We start from the raw sequence: 18,942 nt of genomic DNA, 5'->3' as shown, positions 1-18,942 counted from the left end.
ACTTTACGCCTTCCAGTTTTATTATGCAGAAACTTCGAGGGGGAGAAATTTTGGGGCAGAATTTATTTCGTTTCCCATTACCTCGCTCGCCGATAATTTAATCGGGGAAGCCGCCACACACGTACTCCCCCCTCTCCCCTTCGGCGCGCAGCTTAATTCGAATTTTATGCAGAGGCAGGCCGTAGGCGGTAAAATTGGAAAATAATGATACCGGTTCGACGGGAGTAATTTATGTCACGGGAAACGTCGGCCGACAATTAACCAATCGTTAGGCGGGGCGAGTCGTTTCGATAATATGCCTGTGAACTGAATATTTTCGCGGCTGTTTCAGACTCTCCTCGACGAGTGACGGAGGCCGGAAATTCGAGCGATTCGCGAAACTTTGTTTTCCAAGTTCACGTTTTCACGCACCGAGATCAATTTCCAACGTATCTTATCGTCCGAGATATTTAGTAAAATTATTCGAATTATAAATTTGCTTCGATTCCCGCGAGGTAGAATTTTTGAAAATTCGAACTTTCTTGTTCGATCAAATCGAAAAGTATTTTCTTCCACGAGAAATTGAATTTTCATTATCGCCCGTCGAATCTTTGATAAGGGTTCATGTCTAATTTAAATTCACTTTCTCGCGCATCGAGATCAATTTGCGACGAAATTTCTTATCTTGCGATCGATATTTATTAAAATTATTCGAATAAATCAATTTGCTTCGATCAGAATGTAGAATTTTACGAAATTTTTCGCAACTTGAAGTTTCTTATTCTATTAAAAAATATTTTTCTTCTACTAGGAGAAATCGAACTTTGATTCTCGCCCGTCCTACTTAATCTTCGACAGTGGGGGGAGAGGAAGAGTGGCTGCCAACAGGGGGCAATATCTAAATGAGTTAACAGGAAGCTCTTGGCGTTACTCGATTTGAGTGATCGTGCTAGGAGGATTAGAAAGTTTCGTGTAGCCAAGCCTGTTACACATTCACGAGGAAATTCGTTAATCCTATTACAATACTGCGCAACCTTGCAAATATAATACATCATAGGGTTGATCCCTTCCCGAGATCCTTCTCAACTTTCCGCCTGTATTATACGTGTACACACGTAACACAGCGCGGAGACCATAGCCGGCCAATTTGCATTCGACCCGATCCATCCGACGACCCATTAAGGACCAATACTCGTATTTTTCTCCAACTGCACAATCCTCATCTCAAAAGATTTATCGACGCGATTATCCGTTCGAAAGGAAACTAGCAAACTCGAAATTGTTCTCTTGAAAAAGAGAAAAAGGACGAGATGTATAATTTTGTTAAATCGCACGCACGATTTATCTCGAAATCGGATATAAAACCGATTAACGATCTTCGAATGCTTGGCCGGTTTTATCCGGTTTGGATCCGGTTTGGTAATTAAAACGCAGGAACGCCGATAAACCTCGATTAATTTGGGAACGGGGCGGGAAATTATCGGCGATCTCGTGCAGCAACTCGAGCGAGATATACTTTCATCTGTGATGGTCGGTTCGCACCAAGTTTCCGGCCAGTCTTAACGACTTCGTAACGAGGAAGGGCCGCGGCGTGTCGCCGCCGTTACCATTCGGGTCAATTCGTGCCCAAGGCGATATTAAACTGCGGCCGCTTAATTGAAAGGCTTGCCCTCGATATTAATATCATTGGCCTGGCGAAACTTTATGTCGTGATCGCGATAACTCGTTTCTTTAACGAGCGTCTCCTTACGCGACTAGAGTTTCGACGATAATCGTAGCCGTTCGAGTAGCGGCTTCCGTTAATACCAGAGACATCGTTTCGAACTTATATCGTGTTGGAAATTTTGTCGAACGTGTTATTATTTGAATCAGAAAATAACATTTCTTTTTTTATTCAATGCGCTCGACAAAGAAAAAGGGTACGTTTTATTCCTATTCGAATGGTTAACCTGTGTGTCGTGACTTGTGATATTCCATTGATGGAAAAAAATTGAACATATCTCGCATCCGTTAATAATGTTTCGAATGAAACAGTTTATTATATCGATAAACGTGTCGCTTTCTGGAAGAAAGGTCGCGTTTGAATTTAAATTTAATTCACACGATTAATTACAAAGTGCGTTGATTACGTGATTAATTATTACCACGTTATGTGGTGTACGCGTGTATCACGGACGCGAAATCAAAGTTTGATCAAGGGGAAGGGGACGGGAGAGGGAAATTTTAATCAAGCGCGATAACCTTTTGCTTTCGAGCGTTCAACAGCCACGCGTTTTATTTCGATTATTTCGCAAAAGGGGGGAAAAAGGGATTAATTGCATCGATAACACGGATAGAATGTGCGGGCTCGAATGTCAAGAGTTCAACCGCCGCCGAAATTCGGGGGTGGATTTGAGAAACGAGGATAAGGGGGATCTGGCCTCGCCAGTTTTCTCCACCACAGGAGAGTTTTAACGATCGCGACCATTTTCTCTCCTCCTCCTCCTCCTCCTCCTGTTCTCCCCGCGATAACCGGGGAGTAAACAGAGGGAGGGAACAGCCCCGATTATCTCGACAATCGCGTCCCGATATTGTCTCCGAATTCGTGGCACGCGAATCATTCTCCCCTCCTCTCTTCACAAATGGAGGAGCACAAGTCCCGTCCGCGAAAATTCGTAAACAGGCGTATTTAAGAAAGAGTCGCAGTTGTTGAGAATAATAGTATAATTCGGTGTCTTTAGTTCTTTCGAAGTTTATGCGAGTGGAAGATTTATTATCAGTTTGACTAAATCAAATTATTTATCTGTTTCTTTGATTTTTTTTTCTTTTGGATTCACTCGAAATATTTATAAACGGACCATGGAAATCATCAGAATCATCGTGCGTTCTTCTATCTAATCTTTATTAATTTCTCAATAATATCATCTTCCATTCTGTTATATAAATTGTAACAAATTGAATATTTTTATAAATCTTTCACTTTTGACAAAAGAGTCGCACTAACAGAGTCGTAATTGTATCGTTGTTGAGAATAATAGTATAATTCGGTGTCTTTAGTTCTTTCGAAGTTTATACGAGTGGAAGGTTTATTATCAGTTTGACTAAATCAAATTATTTATCTGTTTCTTTGATTTTTTTTTCTTTTGGATTCACTCGAAATATTTATAAACAGGCCATGGAAATCATCAGAGTCATCGTGTGTTCTTCTATCTAAAATTTCTATCTAAAATTCGTCTACAGGTAATTCGTAAACAGAAAGAGTCGCAGTATCAGAGTCGCGGTTGTACCGTTGTGGAGAGTAATAGTATAATTCGGTGTCTTTAGTTCTTACGAAATTTATGAAAGATTTATTATCAGTTTGACTGATTCCATTAAATCAAATTATTTTTATCTGTTTCTTTGATTTTCTTTTTCTTTTGGACCGTTGTAATATTTATAAACGAGCCATGGAAATTATCAGAGTCATCGTGCGTTCTTCTATTTAATCGCCTTTATTAATTTCTCAATAATATCATCTTCCATTCTGTTATATAAATTGCAATAATAAATTGGATATTTTTATAGATCTTTTACTTTTGGTAAAAGAGTCGCAGTATCAGAGTTGCGTTGTTGAAAATAATAATATAATTCGGTGTCTTTAGTTCTTTAAAAGTTTAGAAATTTATGGAAGATTTATTTGATTTTTTGTTTCTTTGATTTTCTTTTTCTTTTAGACTCACCATCGTAATATTTATAAACGGGAAGTCATCGTGCGTTCTTCTATCTAACCATCTTTATTAATTTCTCAATAATATCATCTTCCATCCTGTTACATAAATTGTAACAACAAATTGGATATTTTTATAGATCTTTCATTTTTGGTGAAAGAGTCGCAGTATCAGAGTCGCGGTTGAGAATAATAGTATAATTCGTGTCTTTAGTTCTTTCGAAGTTTGTACAAGTGGAAGATTTATTATCAGTTTGACTAAATCAAATTATTTATCTTGATTTCTTTAATTTTTTTTTCCACTCACAGTTGAAATATTTAAAAACCATGGAAATCATCAGTGCGCTCTTCTATCTAACTGCTTTTGTTAAATAAATTGTAACAACAAATTGGATATTTTCATAGATCTTTCACTTTTGGCAAATACTTTCGACTTGAAAGATTACATTGCTATTGGTTCATCGTTACGCGAAAAAAATCCTGTTTCGAAGGGACGAATTATCCGTTTTCATGCGGAGCGGAGCTAATTCCATTTCGAAAATTTATTACTCGATCGTGGTGGACAGTCGTGCAACCCCCTCAATTTTTTCCCTCTCCGCTCCAGTTTTCCGAGCGAACAGAGCGGCTTACACCGGGCGCAATTCATTTTACGTTTTTCGACATCTTTGCAAGATGGGGAGGAAAGGGAGAATAAAATCGCGAGCAGCCTCATCTGCCCGGCATTATCCCCTCCCCGCCCCTCTTATATTCCTCCCCATCCCCTTTCGCCGCGTTTTTTAATCGCCACTATTCGAAGGAAGGGAGAGCGAGCGGAAGTTTAATTCTCCAAAGTCTTCATCATCCTCGTCGGCAATTTTTTTCGACTTTTCTCCGCTCGCTCGTTACCGATTAATCCTCGGTGGATCCTTCTTCCAGGAGCAGCAATACCTGATTCCTCTTCGTTATCACCCGGCTCTCCGTCCTCTCTCTCTTCCCGTGTTCGACGCGGGTTAATTGAACTTTAACAAGGGGCTCGTCCTCCTCCTCCTCCTCCTCTTGTCCGTCTGTCGTCTCCCGTCCCACGAGGGACGTCTCGAGAAAAAGGGGGAGGACGACGCTCGATACGTAGAGGATGCGGAAGTGGAGGACTCGGTAAGTCGGCCCGGAAGTGCGTTGGTTGGAGACGCCGAAGGCTTCAACGCAAATTTACTCTGAGTGGAAGTTTTGTATTTCTCCAATCGAGATAGTGTTATTGAATTTGATCGAAGAACAATTCCTCTATATAAATATATAGGAAAATTTGATCGAGGAAAGATAGAGTATATATGATAGTAATGCAAATTACTTATAGCTATAAGATAGTATATATATTTAAGCAGATATTCAAATCGTATATCAATATATTGTGGGATATTATAAATTTAATAAATATATTTTATTCCTTTATAAATACATATTTTAATAATATTCATTTAATAATATTAATATTAGGTTTGATAGGACAGTATAATTTGGAAGATCACACTGCAAAGTGAAAATAAAGAGAGATTTAAAGTGAAAACGATTCAAAGAGTAGAATTCTGGTAAGAAAATAGGGGAAAGTTTGATTTTAAACTTCATTTAATAATATTAATATTAATATTTCATAGGCCACTTTGTATAATTTGGAGGATCACAGTGCAAAGTGAAAATAAAGAGAGATTTAAAGCGGAAACGATTCAAAGAGTAGAATTCTGGTAAGAAGATAGGTAAGAAACTTCTATTTAATCGTCGATACGTTCTCGTTAAATCTTCAGATTGTAAGTCAATTAACGATTGTTCCTCGCGAAGTCGAACTGCGAAAATAATTTATCGTTATACCCTCGGCGGTTATCTCTATTAAGTGGCAGAGATTTAGTTGTCAGACGTTGCACCGTGAGAGTGGCGTACACGTAGCTTCTTAGCCCGTTTCCACGGTGAATAACGACGCCTCTGTTATCTCTCATCTACCCCTTCCACGGTTTCACGGTCCAATTTCAAGCTCCACCTTTAATGAAGACTAAGACTCCTTCGGTTTTCTTCCACGAACCTCGTGGAAGCAAGCCTCGACGATCGACCGCCGACTTTTCCTCGCCCACCCATCGACCTTCCCAAACCTTTCCTCGAGGAAAAAAAGCCTCGAAGCCTCCTCTAACGAGGCCAATTATCCATTAGAAGTCGATGATGCTGATTTCGTAATTTCTTCGTTACCCTAAAAAATCACTGTTGCCTTCTTTCAGTGATTCTCGATTCCTCTCGACGAATGGAAATTAACGTGGATGTGTGATTATTCAGAGTGAAATTCAGGGAAATATATTCGTATGTACAGTATAATTAAAAAAAGATCAATATTCGATCTAATAGAAATGAAACAAAGTAGTTTGGATCCCAAACTATTTTTTGGGAATTTTATTTATTCTTTCGATTAGTTGTGTATTACATTTGCCTCGAAGTAAATGTTTTCGAACTTCATTCTACGCAAGGAAACAATAATTTTGTACGTTTACATATAAAATAGGAGATTGAATCTATTTTCGAAATAAACACGGAATTCAAGAACAATTTTTGCACCGATGTAACAATCTTTTATTGACGATAAAAATCTTGGGGTACATATATTCTCAGGAGTATCGCTGTTGGAAATCGTTATTAGGAATCGTTGTTCACCCGCTGCTTCTTGCAATCGCATTTCTCGAAGGAACGCGTTTCATCCACCGTTGTTTCCGTTTCGGAACAATTTCTTCCCCTCGTCGATTCCCTTTTTACCGCCGAATCGAATCGAACCGGCTCGAAGCTTCCCACTTTTTTTTATCACCGCAACCTCGATTCCCGCCCTTTCCTCCCTTCCTTTCTTCCTTCCTCCTCGCCCAGAATTTTCGAACGATAGTTGCAAGTATCCCGAGGTGAAAATAGCTCTTTGGACGGGGTAACGGGGAGGGGAGGGAAGCGCGCATGAGCCGTTAAATTGCAGAAATACCGTAACGCGAGCGATTCCCATTCGTTCGCATTTCTTATATTTTTCATTCCACGTTCGCTCACGAAGAATTCGAGACGAATTTGGATCGGACGAATTACCTCTTCTTAGGTAATTGGGAATTTTAATAGAGTTGTTCCTCTTTCGAAGAGCAAAGAGAGGAAGTTCGTTTCATTTTTTTCCTTTTTCGAGCAAATAAAATTCAAGATCGAAGGATAGAACGAAGAGGTTGGCGTCAATTCAATTCGTTGGAAAAATCAAATCTGGATTCCTTTTCACGACTGTGGAACAATTCGGTTCCGAACAATCCATCCAATTCGCGCGATGCGCTCGCCGCTTCCTCGTGCAGGAACCGCAGCAATCCGTCACGCGTGACACGTAAATCCTTCTCTAAGGGGGTGAATTCTTGGAATAGAGTTTGGCCATCCACCGATATTTCCCCTTTCGGGCGTCTAGTTATGGGGGCGAGGGTGGTATTCCGGGGGAGGAAACTGGAGCTCTTGGATTCGTGACAAATGCAAAACGCTATGGAAACTCGTTGTTTCGAGTATTGGCTCGGGGGAGAAATTTTATTCCCCTCTCGTTTATAGGCCAGTCTCTCAACTTTAATCACTCCTTGACTGAGAACTTTTCAAGTCGAAGAAAAAACTTGACAAATGAAAATCGGAAGAGAACAGATCAGACAAAATTATATATCGCAGTTTATATCATGTGACGAATATAAAATTCTACGAAATTGTTACTCTCATTTCCCGCCCTTCTCTCGATATATGAGACACTCACGTGTCTCATCTTTCTCACAAAATTTTAACTCCTCGTCGATCTCATAGATTGACTCCTGCTATATACAACAAATATGAAACACCATTAACATAAATAATCAAAGCAAAACTGGTATAAAATTATCTCTCAACTTCATCAATCCCCTTCTAAACGTTTAAAATACCTTGAACTTGAATATTTCAGTTTTAAAGAAGAAGAATATATATCCACTGAGGAAGTCGAAAAACTAACTACTTAAAAATCTTAGGAATAAACTTACTTCATTTATTAAAACGAATAACATTAATCAATCCCAGCCATATCAGTTTGATTAATCCACTTTTCATCCGACTTCCTTCCAATTATTACTCCTGATCATCATTTAACATTTCGAACTGGAAACAAATCACCCGGAAGTAAGTTCATTCGATCCCTTCGAAACGAATCGCCCTCTTCCTGTCTTTCTCAAAAGCATTGTATATTCTCGCGACGCGGCCATCTCACTCACAAACGATCCAGTTCGAAACAAGTATTTGCTTAGAGCTCGTTTCGGTTGGTTGTATCCCCGGAATTGGAACGGCACGCTTTCGTTGCACACGCTTATTACGATTATGACGCCCAAGGATTTGCATACGCCATTGTGCTGATGTTTCATCGGCGGAGCAACCGCCACCCTCCTCGAGTTTCAATTTGGAGAACGTTAGCGGATGGCGATTTTCTGCAATTTGCGGATCCCGTGAAATTCTCGATAAAAGGTAAAAGTAAACGCCCGTGTCATTGGTTCAACCAAGACATTCTATCGTGCAGCAGTGAGAACTGTTTTCGACGTAGAAAACTTGGCAATGCCGCATTAACAGTCCATTTGTTCAACTGGACCACGGGGTTAATCGTAATTTCTGCCCGCTAATTGTAATTTCTCCTGTCCGCGGATGTATAAAGGGTGTCCGAAAGTTTCACGGAACGTAGAGTAATTTTGATAGAAAGGTTGGTAATTAAAAAATTGTAAATTTTTCATCGATTCATAAAGGTATTATGTATATGGAAACAACGGGTAAATGGCGTTCGTTGTAGTAATGGGCTTTACGCTGGTGCATACATTTTGCACAAATGTGGCTGAATTTCGTTGATAAATATTTGAGCGATAATTCGAATGATTATTGCGGGATGAGGGCGGTGAGAAAATTCGACGGATATCGAGATGTACAATGATGAGCTTTTACAGCTTTTGATGTAATGTTGATCGAGAAAGGACTTTTGCTCGTTTACACGAAAATTATTTTATTCCATTCTGTTATATCTTTTCTTCTTAGTTGTATAACAATAACGATGCAATAATAGAGGAAGCACAGTTTGTCTATGTAAGTTATCTTCCGAGGAACTTTGCTACTTTTCATAATATTCTTCCGTCTATTGTAAGATTCCTTTGCCACAAATTTTTGATCCCCTGATCTGGGCGCATCAGAGAAGAGGAGCATCGTCCCCTCCACCCTCGAGTTTTAATAATAAGCCAGCGTTCGAAAGTTTCGTAGGAAAACGTAAACATAAAGAAGAGGGAAAAAAACACTTGCGATATTGAAAAGTTTTCTAGGAAAACGTAAACGTGAAAAAAAAAAAGGGGAGGGAAAAGAAAGAAACGTTCGCAACGTTCGAAAGTTTTGGAAAGGAGCGTGAACGTAAAATTCATTCGAGGAACCGATAAAAAGCGATGAAAAAACATGGGTTGAGGAAAAATATATAAGGAAGGGTAATTATCGAACTTTTTATTGATATTAAGAAGTTATGGGAAAGGAGAGAGGGAGGGAGGGAGGAGACAGAGGGATCTCTCGAGGTTTTACGAGCGGAAGATCGATCGAATTCATCAGCATAACCCTCCTTATGCGGCCGCCATCTGGCACGGTTGTAAAGCTGCCGGATTGGTGCACGCCCGCTGCAACCTGGCTTGCGAAACCTGCGAGGAGGAATTAATATATCGTGGCCAACCCCCGCGCCTGAATCGCTAATTGCGCCTTCGATAAATACGAGCCCCTTGCACGTAAGAGGGGAAACACTTTCGCGAATGGATCGTTAATAATCGCGGCAAATTAAATTCTCTGAAATCGTGAAAATCGTGCTTGCTCGCGCGCGTTCGATCTCAGTTTCATTTTCCTGAGTTTCGTTTTTCGAGAATTTTCAACCGGGAAATTTCATTCGGGATTTCGAGTTGAAGTTTATGCGTTGTACAAAAGATACACATATATATATATTTTTTAACGGTGTCAAAAAACGTTATTAAAAGCGAAATATTTCGGTAAAGATGGATGATGTGTAAATTTTGATCAAAAAAAAAAAAAAAATAATAAAAAAAAAAAGTTTTTTTTAATAAAATAGATGTCTCTCGCATCGATAAAATAATAAAAGGGGGGAAAAAAAAACAGGTTGGAAAATTTAAATCGAACAAAATATGGGGGAAAAAAAGCGTAGCGATATTGCATAGCGGTAATTGATCGTGATTTGTTTCTATATTTCGTTTAGATCGTTTAGAATTTTTTTCCATAAAATAATTTCCCTATCTCTTAAATATTTATATTCAAAAACAGTAGAGCGAAAGAGAGAGGGGAAAAAGCTATTGATTTTCGGAAATTGAAGATTTTATTCATTCCCTTTCTATCTCCTACATTGCCGAGTTATAAACTCAAAAAAAAAAAAAAAAAAAAAATACCAAAAATTCAAAGGTTGATTTGAAAAGCGAGGATGAATAAAAATATATCTGCATTACTAATCTACATTATTTATCTGCATCCCTTAAGGGATTGCGAATAATGAAACGATGGATAAATCGTTTGCATCGTTCGTTCGAAAAGATCTCTTAAACGTGACCCGTTAAATTTCCAACCGAATCGAGATATCTTCCAAGAAAAGTCGCGGGCCGTTTCATCTGTCGGGGATTAAAATTTTTTTTTATCGGCCGATACCCTCGTCACGGCTCCCACGAGAGCCGGGGCGAGATTAGTCCACGATACGAGCCATAAAATCGAGGAATCGAGAAGTTTCTCGAATTCTGCTTCTCCTCGCCCTCTCCCGAGAATTCGACTTTTCCACCATTTTTCCACCCTTCGCTTCGTCTCCCACCGAAGAAACGAGAAAATCGTAGTATTTATTCGCGTATAACACGTTTAAACCCCTCTGTCTCCGCTCCATTTATTATATACGCGATCGTACACGAAACACGCGAGGGAGGGAAACTTTTGATAACTTGACGCCTACTTTAGAGAATAATATTATTCACTCTGGACCGTGAAACCGGTGGAGGCGTCGTGTCTCTTTCACGCGTTTTACGACGCATTCACGCGTCGACTGGAAATTCGACTGCCTCCCCTTTAACAACGTTAAGAAATTTACGATGAATCCGGATGGAAGTGGCCGAGAGGAACGTTTCGAGGAGCGAAAACGAGTTTAACACGGTTTCGAAACGTGATTCGACGATTAACTGGGAGACACAGAGGGCTTCGTGGGAGGGGGTTGAAGATTTTCGATCAGGTTTGACCGAGGTTGGAAAAGCTCGGCTGGAATGACGAGGGCTTTGAATATTTTAACGTCCCGTTCGGTTATTCGCGGAGCCTGATAAAGCCTTGTCTCTCTCTCTCTTCGTCTGCTTGTCGGAAGTCTATCGCGCTGCCAGTGATCGTCAACCTTCCTGACGAGCTTTCACGCTCCGATCCCTCGCTCGATCGCCCCAAGACAAACGTATCTTTTCTAACTGTCCCACTGGACGAAGGAGGACAAACGTTTCTCCTCTCTCGAGAGAAAGGAACTCAATAACCAAGCTATGAAATGTAACATAGAACAAGATATCATCTCGAAGAACGAAATATCACTCGAAGAAACGAGATTTCTTTCTTTCTTTCACGAAAAATCTTGGTTCGAAACAGCCAAGCTTCCTCTCTCGAACACATGATACGTAAATACTTATGAGAAGGAACGATTAATCGCCAATCCGTTGGGGTTGGGGATCCCTGATTCTGGTGGCGAAGCTACGGCCGCGGCGCCGGTTAAGCAGAGGGAAAGGGGGGATGCCGTGACTTGGACTCTAGCAGCGAGTATCGATCTCCTCTATTATTAGTTCGTCGTCGACCCCCATTAGAATCGTCAGAAACGACGCTCGTAACTCTTTTCAGACTTCGTTATCGGCCCGTTTCATAACGGATAACGGGCTGTGTGCGAGGCTTCCTCGAGGCTTCCTCGCGGCCGCTTCGTCCGCCGCCCCAGAAATTGCGGAGAGAGGCCGCAAGAGGATCGCGTGTTCGAAGGAGCGCGGCGATCGGACCCCGTCGATTACGTAAAACAACGTAAACAACTCGTTAACTCGTTCCTCGAAGGCTGTTTATTTAGATCACGTTATACCTTTTAGATTGGATAAAAGTGCGATTAAACGCGATGGAGAGGCACGAATTTATTATTCCAACGACACGAAGTGTATATATATATATATATTTTTCGATATTCTCAAATATTGTTACACGAGTATTGTATGATAAAATTCGTTTCGACGTTAACGGGTTTAAAAATCGTGGAAATCGAAATAAAATTTGAGATTAATCTTGATCCTCCCTCTTCGGAGGATGCATCTTCCCCTGAAAACGATTCTTCAACGGAAATGGAGAAAACACGTGGCTATGACTCGATCAATACCGCTTCGAACCTCCTGTCTGTATTATAGAGCCGCATTGTTCGTCCCTCCTCCTCCTCCTCCTCCTCCTCCTCCCTTTATTCCTTTCGACAAAACCGCTTGCGGTTTCCAAGAGGGTTATATGAAGCTTCTGCAAGTGCACCGCCAGTCCCCGGCAAGCTTATATTTACGGTTAAATAGCCCGAGCCCTCCCCCTCTGTCTCGCCGATGTTGCACGATGTTTCCCTTGTCTATTCGGACGTGGCCGAGGCAAATATTTTTCGTCGTTTGCCCTCCCCGGCTGGAAATAGAATTATCGACAATCGAGGAGGGGAGAGAGAAAAAGTGGAGGGGGAAGCACGATGGAATCGGAAGGGAAACACTCGCCAATTTGCCGCCAATTATTTATTTCCATTTGTCATTCGCTGTACGAGTTGCACGACGTTGCACGTCGCGATGTGATCCAGATCCACAGGATCGAGGAAGGAGAATTAAAGTTATCCGGGACCCGCGTAACAGGCGGCTTTAAAACTCCTTTTAAGAGAGAGGTTAGTCAAGGAGCGGATAAGAATTTTATTATGGAGATACAACGGGCAAAGTTTATTAGTTATTTTGCAAAAAAGGAGATATAAAACTCGAGATATCTCGTTATCGCGTTTTCTTTTTTCTTTCTTTCTTTTTTTTTTTTTTAACCTCAAAGAGAGCAGTGTAACGTTAACGATTACGATCACGGCGTGTCGTGTGTATAAGTAACGTTAAAGAAACGTTGGAGTGGCATCGAGCACGAATGCGCACGTGCTTCCGCTTACCCTCGTCAGAACGCTGAATCAGTGCATCCTGATGCATCGTGGCCGATACGAGTGCATCGCACAGTCTCGTGGGAACTATAGTATAGTGCAGCAAAGTACTATTACGACGAATCGATAACGGCGTTGTACACGCGATAACGTGTTCACCTTTCCCCTTGAAAAAAAAAATTTATATACGCGTGTATATAATATATATATATATATATACAGTCGCGTTAATTCGGTGAAATTCACGAGTTAAGGGATGAAAGAAAAATTCTTGTGAAATCCGCGAATAACATTTATATTCCCGGAAACGAGTTGAAATTTTTCATAAGCGAGGAGAAATATTTTCGCTCGTGGAATATTTTCCCCCTCGCTTCTTTTCTTCTCTCTCTCTCTTTTCTTCTTCCTTTTTTCCTCCTCTCACGACGTCGAGACGTAAGCAACGGCGGAAGCGAATTACAAGTTTCTCGTAGTTTCGTGGTTGATGGAGGTGCTTCGTAAAAAGGAGAGAGAGAGAGAAAAAGTAAAAAAATCAGGGCCGCTTTTGAATCGAGCGATCCGACGCAGGGTGGCTCCGGACAGGCGGTCCAGAATCGTGACGAGACATTACTTAAAAGTGAAGCTAAGACGGAATGCGAAGCTTCGAACGGGGTTGGAATTTAAATAAACGAAAACTCGTGCCCGAGTCAGTGAATTCTCCTCCCTCGGATATTCGAGCTTTTCTCCCAATTGCTAATCGCAAAGCGAATAATCCTCTCGAACTTTTCGAAGCAACGAAGATTGTTCCAAAATTACTTGCTTGCTTGAAAAAGATTAATCGAAACCGAGCGAATCGATCCATCTTTTTATTTCTCGATCGAGATTGCTTTCGAATTGTTTTCGAAAGGAAGGATTAAATTCGCAGAAATTAAGACGCGTCGAAACGAGCGTAAACCACTAATTTGTTCCCCATGATGATTCCGCTGCTCCCAATTAAAAACTTTGTTCCGGCTTGATACTTGATTCGCCGCCGCCTGCGTTCGAGAACAACAAAAGCTGAATTACGCGGAATTACGGCGAGTAGTTAGAAGGCGCAATACGGCGCGATACGAAAAACACGATCTCTCTTTCTCTCTTTCTCTTTCTCTCTCGCAATGCCAAACTTTATTCCCGCAAGGGAAGAGAGAGAGAATAAGCTGATAGATTTTCACCGCGCTCTCCTTCCGACAAAGCTGGTTGGAAATTTTCGTTATCGAGCCACTTGTTACGACGTCATCCAAAAACTTCTCCTCTCTCGAAAGTGAGGTGCACGCCTGGCCGGCCGGTTATAAAGCCGCACTCTTTTGTACGTGATCCCTTATTATATACACCTTTTCTCTCACCCAGCGAAAACGAAATCTCCCTGTTTGCCGATGCTCGATACAGCGGAAACGATTGCGTGCGATAACGAGAATTGCATTTCCGTTCCGCTTGATTCGAGATCTCCTTAATGGCGCTTCTTTTCTTCTCCTTCTTTTCTTTTTTTCCAAGAAGAAGAATTCGAAAAGAGGGAGAGAGAGAAAGATTCGGCGTTAAGGGACAGAGATAAAGAGCGTACGAATGTACACCGAGAGGAAGGAAATGGTATGCGACAGGAGAAACGAGCGGGTCGTTAGAGGGAGGGGGATAGGAATACCGAGGAACTATTGGAAGGAACGTTTGCCGGGGCGTTTCTCATTGGAACAAATCGCGGCTGATCTTCCCGCAGGCTCTCTAATATCGGGAGTAGTGCTGCAACCCTTAATATTTCTCCGTTTCGCGTGAAACTCCACGCTTTGTTCCAGTCTCTCCCTCTCTCTCTCTCTCCTCCTACGCGATCCTCTTTATCGCGTCTCGTCTACCGCCTTTTACTCGCTCCTTCGGAAAAACAGTACGCGAGACAATGGCGGCGATACGTCTTTGCTCCCTTTTCATCCCCACCGCCCTTTGTTTTTTTCGAACTCGCTCCTCCTCTTTAGAGCTATCCGAGAAAAGGGTAGCTCGATCGAGGAGGAAAGATCTCGCGATACATCGTCTTGATTCCTCACCGGTCACGGAAATTTCGTTTAATCCGCGCTACACGAGTCGCTGTTTTCCCGTGACAAATATTCGAGGAGGGATTGATTCGATTTGTACATTCGTAGCGAGAGCAGGATCACGTAATGGGGTTAGGGAACGAACAGTTTTAAATGTGAGGAGGGAGGGACAGGAGAGTGGAGACGCGAGAAGCAGCGATGGGATTAAGTCGAAGGGGCGAGTATCAAGTCTACATCGATTCTGTTCGAAACTATCTTTTCCCAAAGACAGTCTAGTTCCAAGGACAGAATTCGTGGAACTCGAGTTCTATCTCGTTCAGATTTCTTTCTACTCGAATCTTTCACTTTTTTCGAGGGGGATACGAAGAATTCGAATTTTATTTTGTTCACACTCGATTCTACTCGAATCTTTCGCTTTTTTCGAAAGATACGAAGAATTCGAATTCTATTTTGTTCACATTAGATTCTACTCGAATCTATCACTTCCTTCGAGGAGATACGAAGAATTCGAATCTATCTTGTTCAGATTCAAATATACTCAAAACTTTCATTTCCTTCGAATCGAGAAATTTAAATTCTAAAAATTCTCGCACTTTTCGAATTGTATATCTTGTTCACACTCGATTCTATTCGAATCTTTCACTTCCTTCGAGGAGATACGAAGAATTCTATTTTGTTCACACTCGATTCTACTCGAATCTTTCGCTTCCTTCGAGGGAATACGAAGAATTCTATCTCGTTCATACTCGATTCTACTCGAATCTGTCGCTTCCTTCGAGAGGATACGAAGAATTCGAATTCTATTTCACACTCGATTCTACTCGAATCTCTCACTTTCTTCGAGGGAATTCGAATCAATCTCGTTGATTCGCGCTGCGCTCGATCCCATCGCTAGACACGGAACGCGCGTCGAACGTTGCTCTGCCGCATTCTTCGATGGGAATTTATCGGCGAGCGATTCCTCCGTCTCTGGAGCAAGAGCATCGACGAAGATATTACATTAGGAGTGGCGCGGAACCGGCGATAAACAACGGGCGGATCGAGGCCCGTGAGTAACGAGAACACCAAGTTCTCCCAGGTCGCCGGGAATCTGTATCCGCCGGTGTATCTCGCCCCCCTCCTCCGCCTCCCGTGGGCTTTGAGTTATTACATTTTCCAGCGAGGCTGTACGCGAGGCTGTGCACGGACAAAAGGATCGAGGCTGTAAGAGAGAGGCGGGCGGAAATATAGCGTGGCGGCGGCGCCCCCTCCCTCCCCCCTCTATCGAGAAATTGTAGCACGTGTCGCGACACGAGTCTAACACGCTTTTAAATGAGAATTGAATCGATGTCGGAGATCGTACCTGTGATGATTCCTCTCGAGGATCCTTCGCGAGGTTTTCCAAATTTTCCATAACCCGCGAGCACGTAACGATTCGATTTTCGTTTCTGACGAATTTGATAAACGAAATATTCGGCTAAATTAGGGAATTGGAAATTTTGTTTTCGATCGATTTTAAAGAATTTTTTCGAATCTTCCCTGATCACATGCGAATAACTTACGAATCTATGAATATAGAAATGTACCCGATGATGCAACTTTGTTTTGGATAAAGTTAAAAGATTGGAAATTGATTTTTCTTTAATCCTTTCTCTATCTTTCTCTCTTTATGTATATATGTATGTATATTTGTTCGTGGGATGCTTTTAAGCGAATTCGAAAAAATTTTGAATTCTCTTTGATTCTTCAATTTCTTGAAAATTATGATTCAGCGAAGGAATGCAACGCCGACGGTGCAACTTCGTTCCGAATAAATTTGACGCGAGTCGCTTTCATTTCAATCAGTCTTCTCCGTGGAATGTTGAATAAATTCGAAAAGATATCCTTCGATTTCCCGAATTCTCGAGATTCGCGAGTAATCACCGTGCACCTTTAAGCGTTTAAACGTTCGTTCGACTCGTTTAATTTGGAATTCGAGATTCAAAGGTGGGCCGAGTTACTCGAATTCGCGTAATCGAATTTTCCCTCATTCCGATCGATCTCCCTCTTCTTCTCTCTCTCTCTCTCTCTGTACTCATTCATTGTCCATCGTCGAACGTTTTTCACAAACACAACGAACTCGAAAAGATTCGAAAGCCTCGACACGGGAAAACGTAATCTCGAAAATAGACTCGCTTTGACATCCGGCGTTGGTTTGGCGCGCGGGGGGGAAAAAAGTCGGTCGGGCGATCGAAAACCGGGAAAAGTCCGGCAGGGAACGCCTTTGTGACACCGCCATCCACGATGACTTTCAAAACTCCGCGTGCGCTTGAATTTCACCTGCCAAATATTTTTTTCCAAATTTCGAAATTCACCTTCGCCGCTTTATCCCCCCCTTCCCCTTTCCTTTCTTTTCTTTTTTTCCTCCCTATCAAAACATCGAAAATATTTCTCGACACTCGTCTCTCTGTATGTTGGTCGAAAAATTCGAGAAATTCCAACGAGACATACAGAAAGAGAAAGAGAGAAACAACGTGCTCAACGTGGAAATATACCTCTCGACTACTTTCGGGACCGAATTCGGCATGATATTTCCACGGAACCTCTTTCTCTGTTTCTCTCTCTCTCTCTCTCTCAGGCAGACTTTATTAAAGCCTCGGGAGGCTCGTTCAAGAAGAATTCATGGCGGAAAACGAAGTAACCGGGTTGCGTTTAGTGGCACTCGGTTCGAGAACTCGGTTAATTGGCCGTTTCTTAATTAACTTCGACGCCGAATCGAACTTCCCCCCTCTTCCTCCTCCCCTCCTCCGAGCCTCCCTTCCGGGGACGACCGTAAAAGCGCAGTTTACTTTTCTTACTTGAACGGATGAAATTATTTCTGGCTATCTGTAATTTTGCACAGCCAACGTGCATAGCTGTACCGTTTGCGTCTCGCGATGTTCGACGATGGTCGCAGCGTATTTTATCATTTTGGACGATGAGAAACTCGGACGGGGAGAAGGAAGCCGACGACGAGCCAATAAACCCCCACACGAGTGATAATTTTAACCGTTTCGGGTCAGGGAACATTCTGAAACAATTCTGTGCTCAATCGTGCCAATTTTGAGCCAATTTATCGCTTATTTTTTCTTCCTTTTTTTTTTCTTTATTCGTTTATATTTACTCACGTAATAATTGACAAATATATAAATATATAGAGAGAGGGAGCGTAAGGATTTAAGATTAAATTCTTAAAATTAAATTCTCTGAAAGTTGTATATAAAGTGAATTTTCTCTGTATTCCATTTGTTCCATTTATTGGATTCGATGATAGTGTGTGAGAGATAATAAATTGCGTGTAAAAAAGAAGTTGTTCGGAATACTTTTTAATAATAATTCCTTAGATTAAGAAACTTTTACTCGATAAATTTACTCGTCGAATTATTCAAGGATTTAAAATTTCTCGGGGAAGGATTACGAAATTCGACCACAAATTCCCTCCCCAGAAAACGACGAATCCTGTCGCGATTTTATACCGTAAAAAGCCGTATCGAAGACACGGGAATAAAATGATTAATGAAAGCAGGGAGGAGGGCTGGTTTCGCGAGGACACACGCCTGAGGACGATCCTACACACCCGCATGGACGGATCGTTTTTGATGGATCGACCGATCCGCGTTGATGGATCATCGTTGCGTTACACGACTTCTTACTTACTCCATCCCCTGTTAACGATTCTCCGAATCCAATTTCGTCGTTGAATTTATTTCGCGCCCTCGTAATTTCCACGTTTCCCGACCGCGCCAAATTTTCCACCGATTGACCAACCTCTTTTCCCAACGATCGTCGCACAGGGATCGAGTGCGGGGAAGGAGGAGAGGGAGATATTTTTAACAAGCGATCCGGTTAAAGCGACTCGAAATTCGAAACATCATCCACGATGATCCGGCTAACGATACCAGGGGATCGAGTGTATCGAATGATGCATCATGGTGCTTCTAATCTAAGCGTCCAGGAGGCAATAAAATCAATCCGCCAGAGGATACGAACAGTGTTATTATAATATATTCGTGGTAATATATTACATACCTTTGAGGATCGTTCGAGCAGCTTATCTAACGAGTTACAACCAGGAA

At 41.7% G+C, this 18,942-nt stretch overlaps 1 protein-coding gene across 1 annotated transcript in view; it reads left to right on the top strand.

Annotated features, from left to right (window-relative positions):
• LOC552844 (complexin) overlaps positions 1–18,942 on the top strand; it is a 238,960-nt gene that overhangs the window by 61,958 nt on the left and 158,060 nt on the right. The gene's annotated exons all lie outside the window — the stretch shown is intronic.

Source organism: Apis mellifera, linkage group LG15 (genome assembly GCF_003254395.2).
Source record: "Apis mellifera strain DH4 linkage group LG15, Amel_HAv3.1, whole genome shotgun sequence".
In the NCBI taxonomy this organism is placed as follows: domain Eukaryota; kingdom Metazoa; phylum Arthropoda; class Insecta; order Hymenoptera; family Apidae; genus Apis; species Apis mellifera.
The sequence above is the reverse complement of the archived record's forward strand: the minus strand, read 5'-3'. Positions and strand labels throughout refer to the sequence as shown.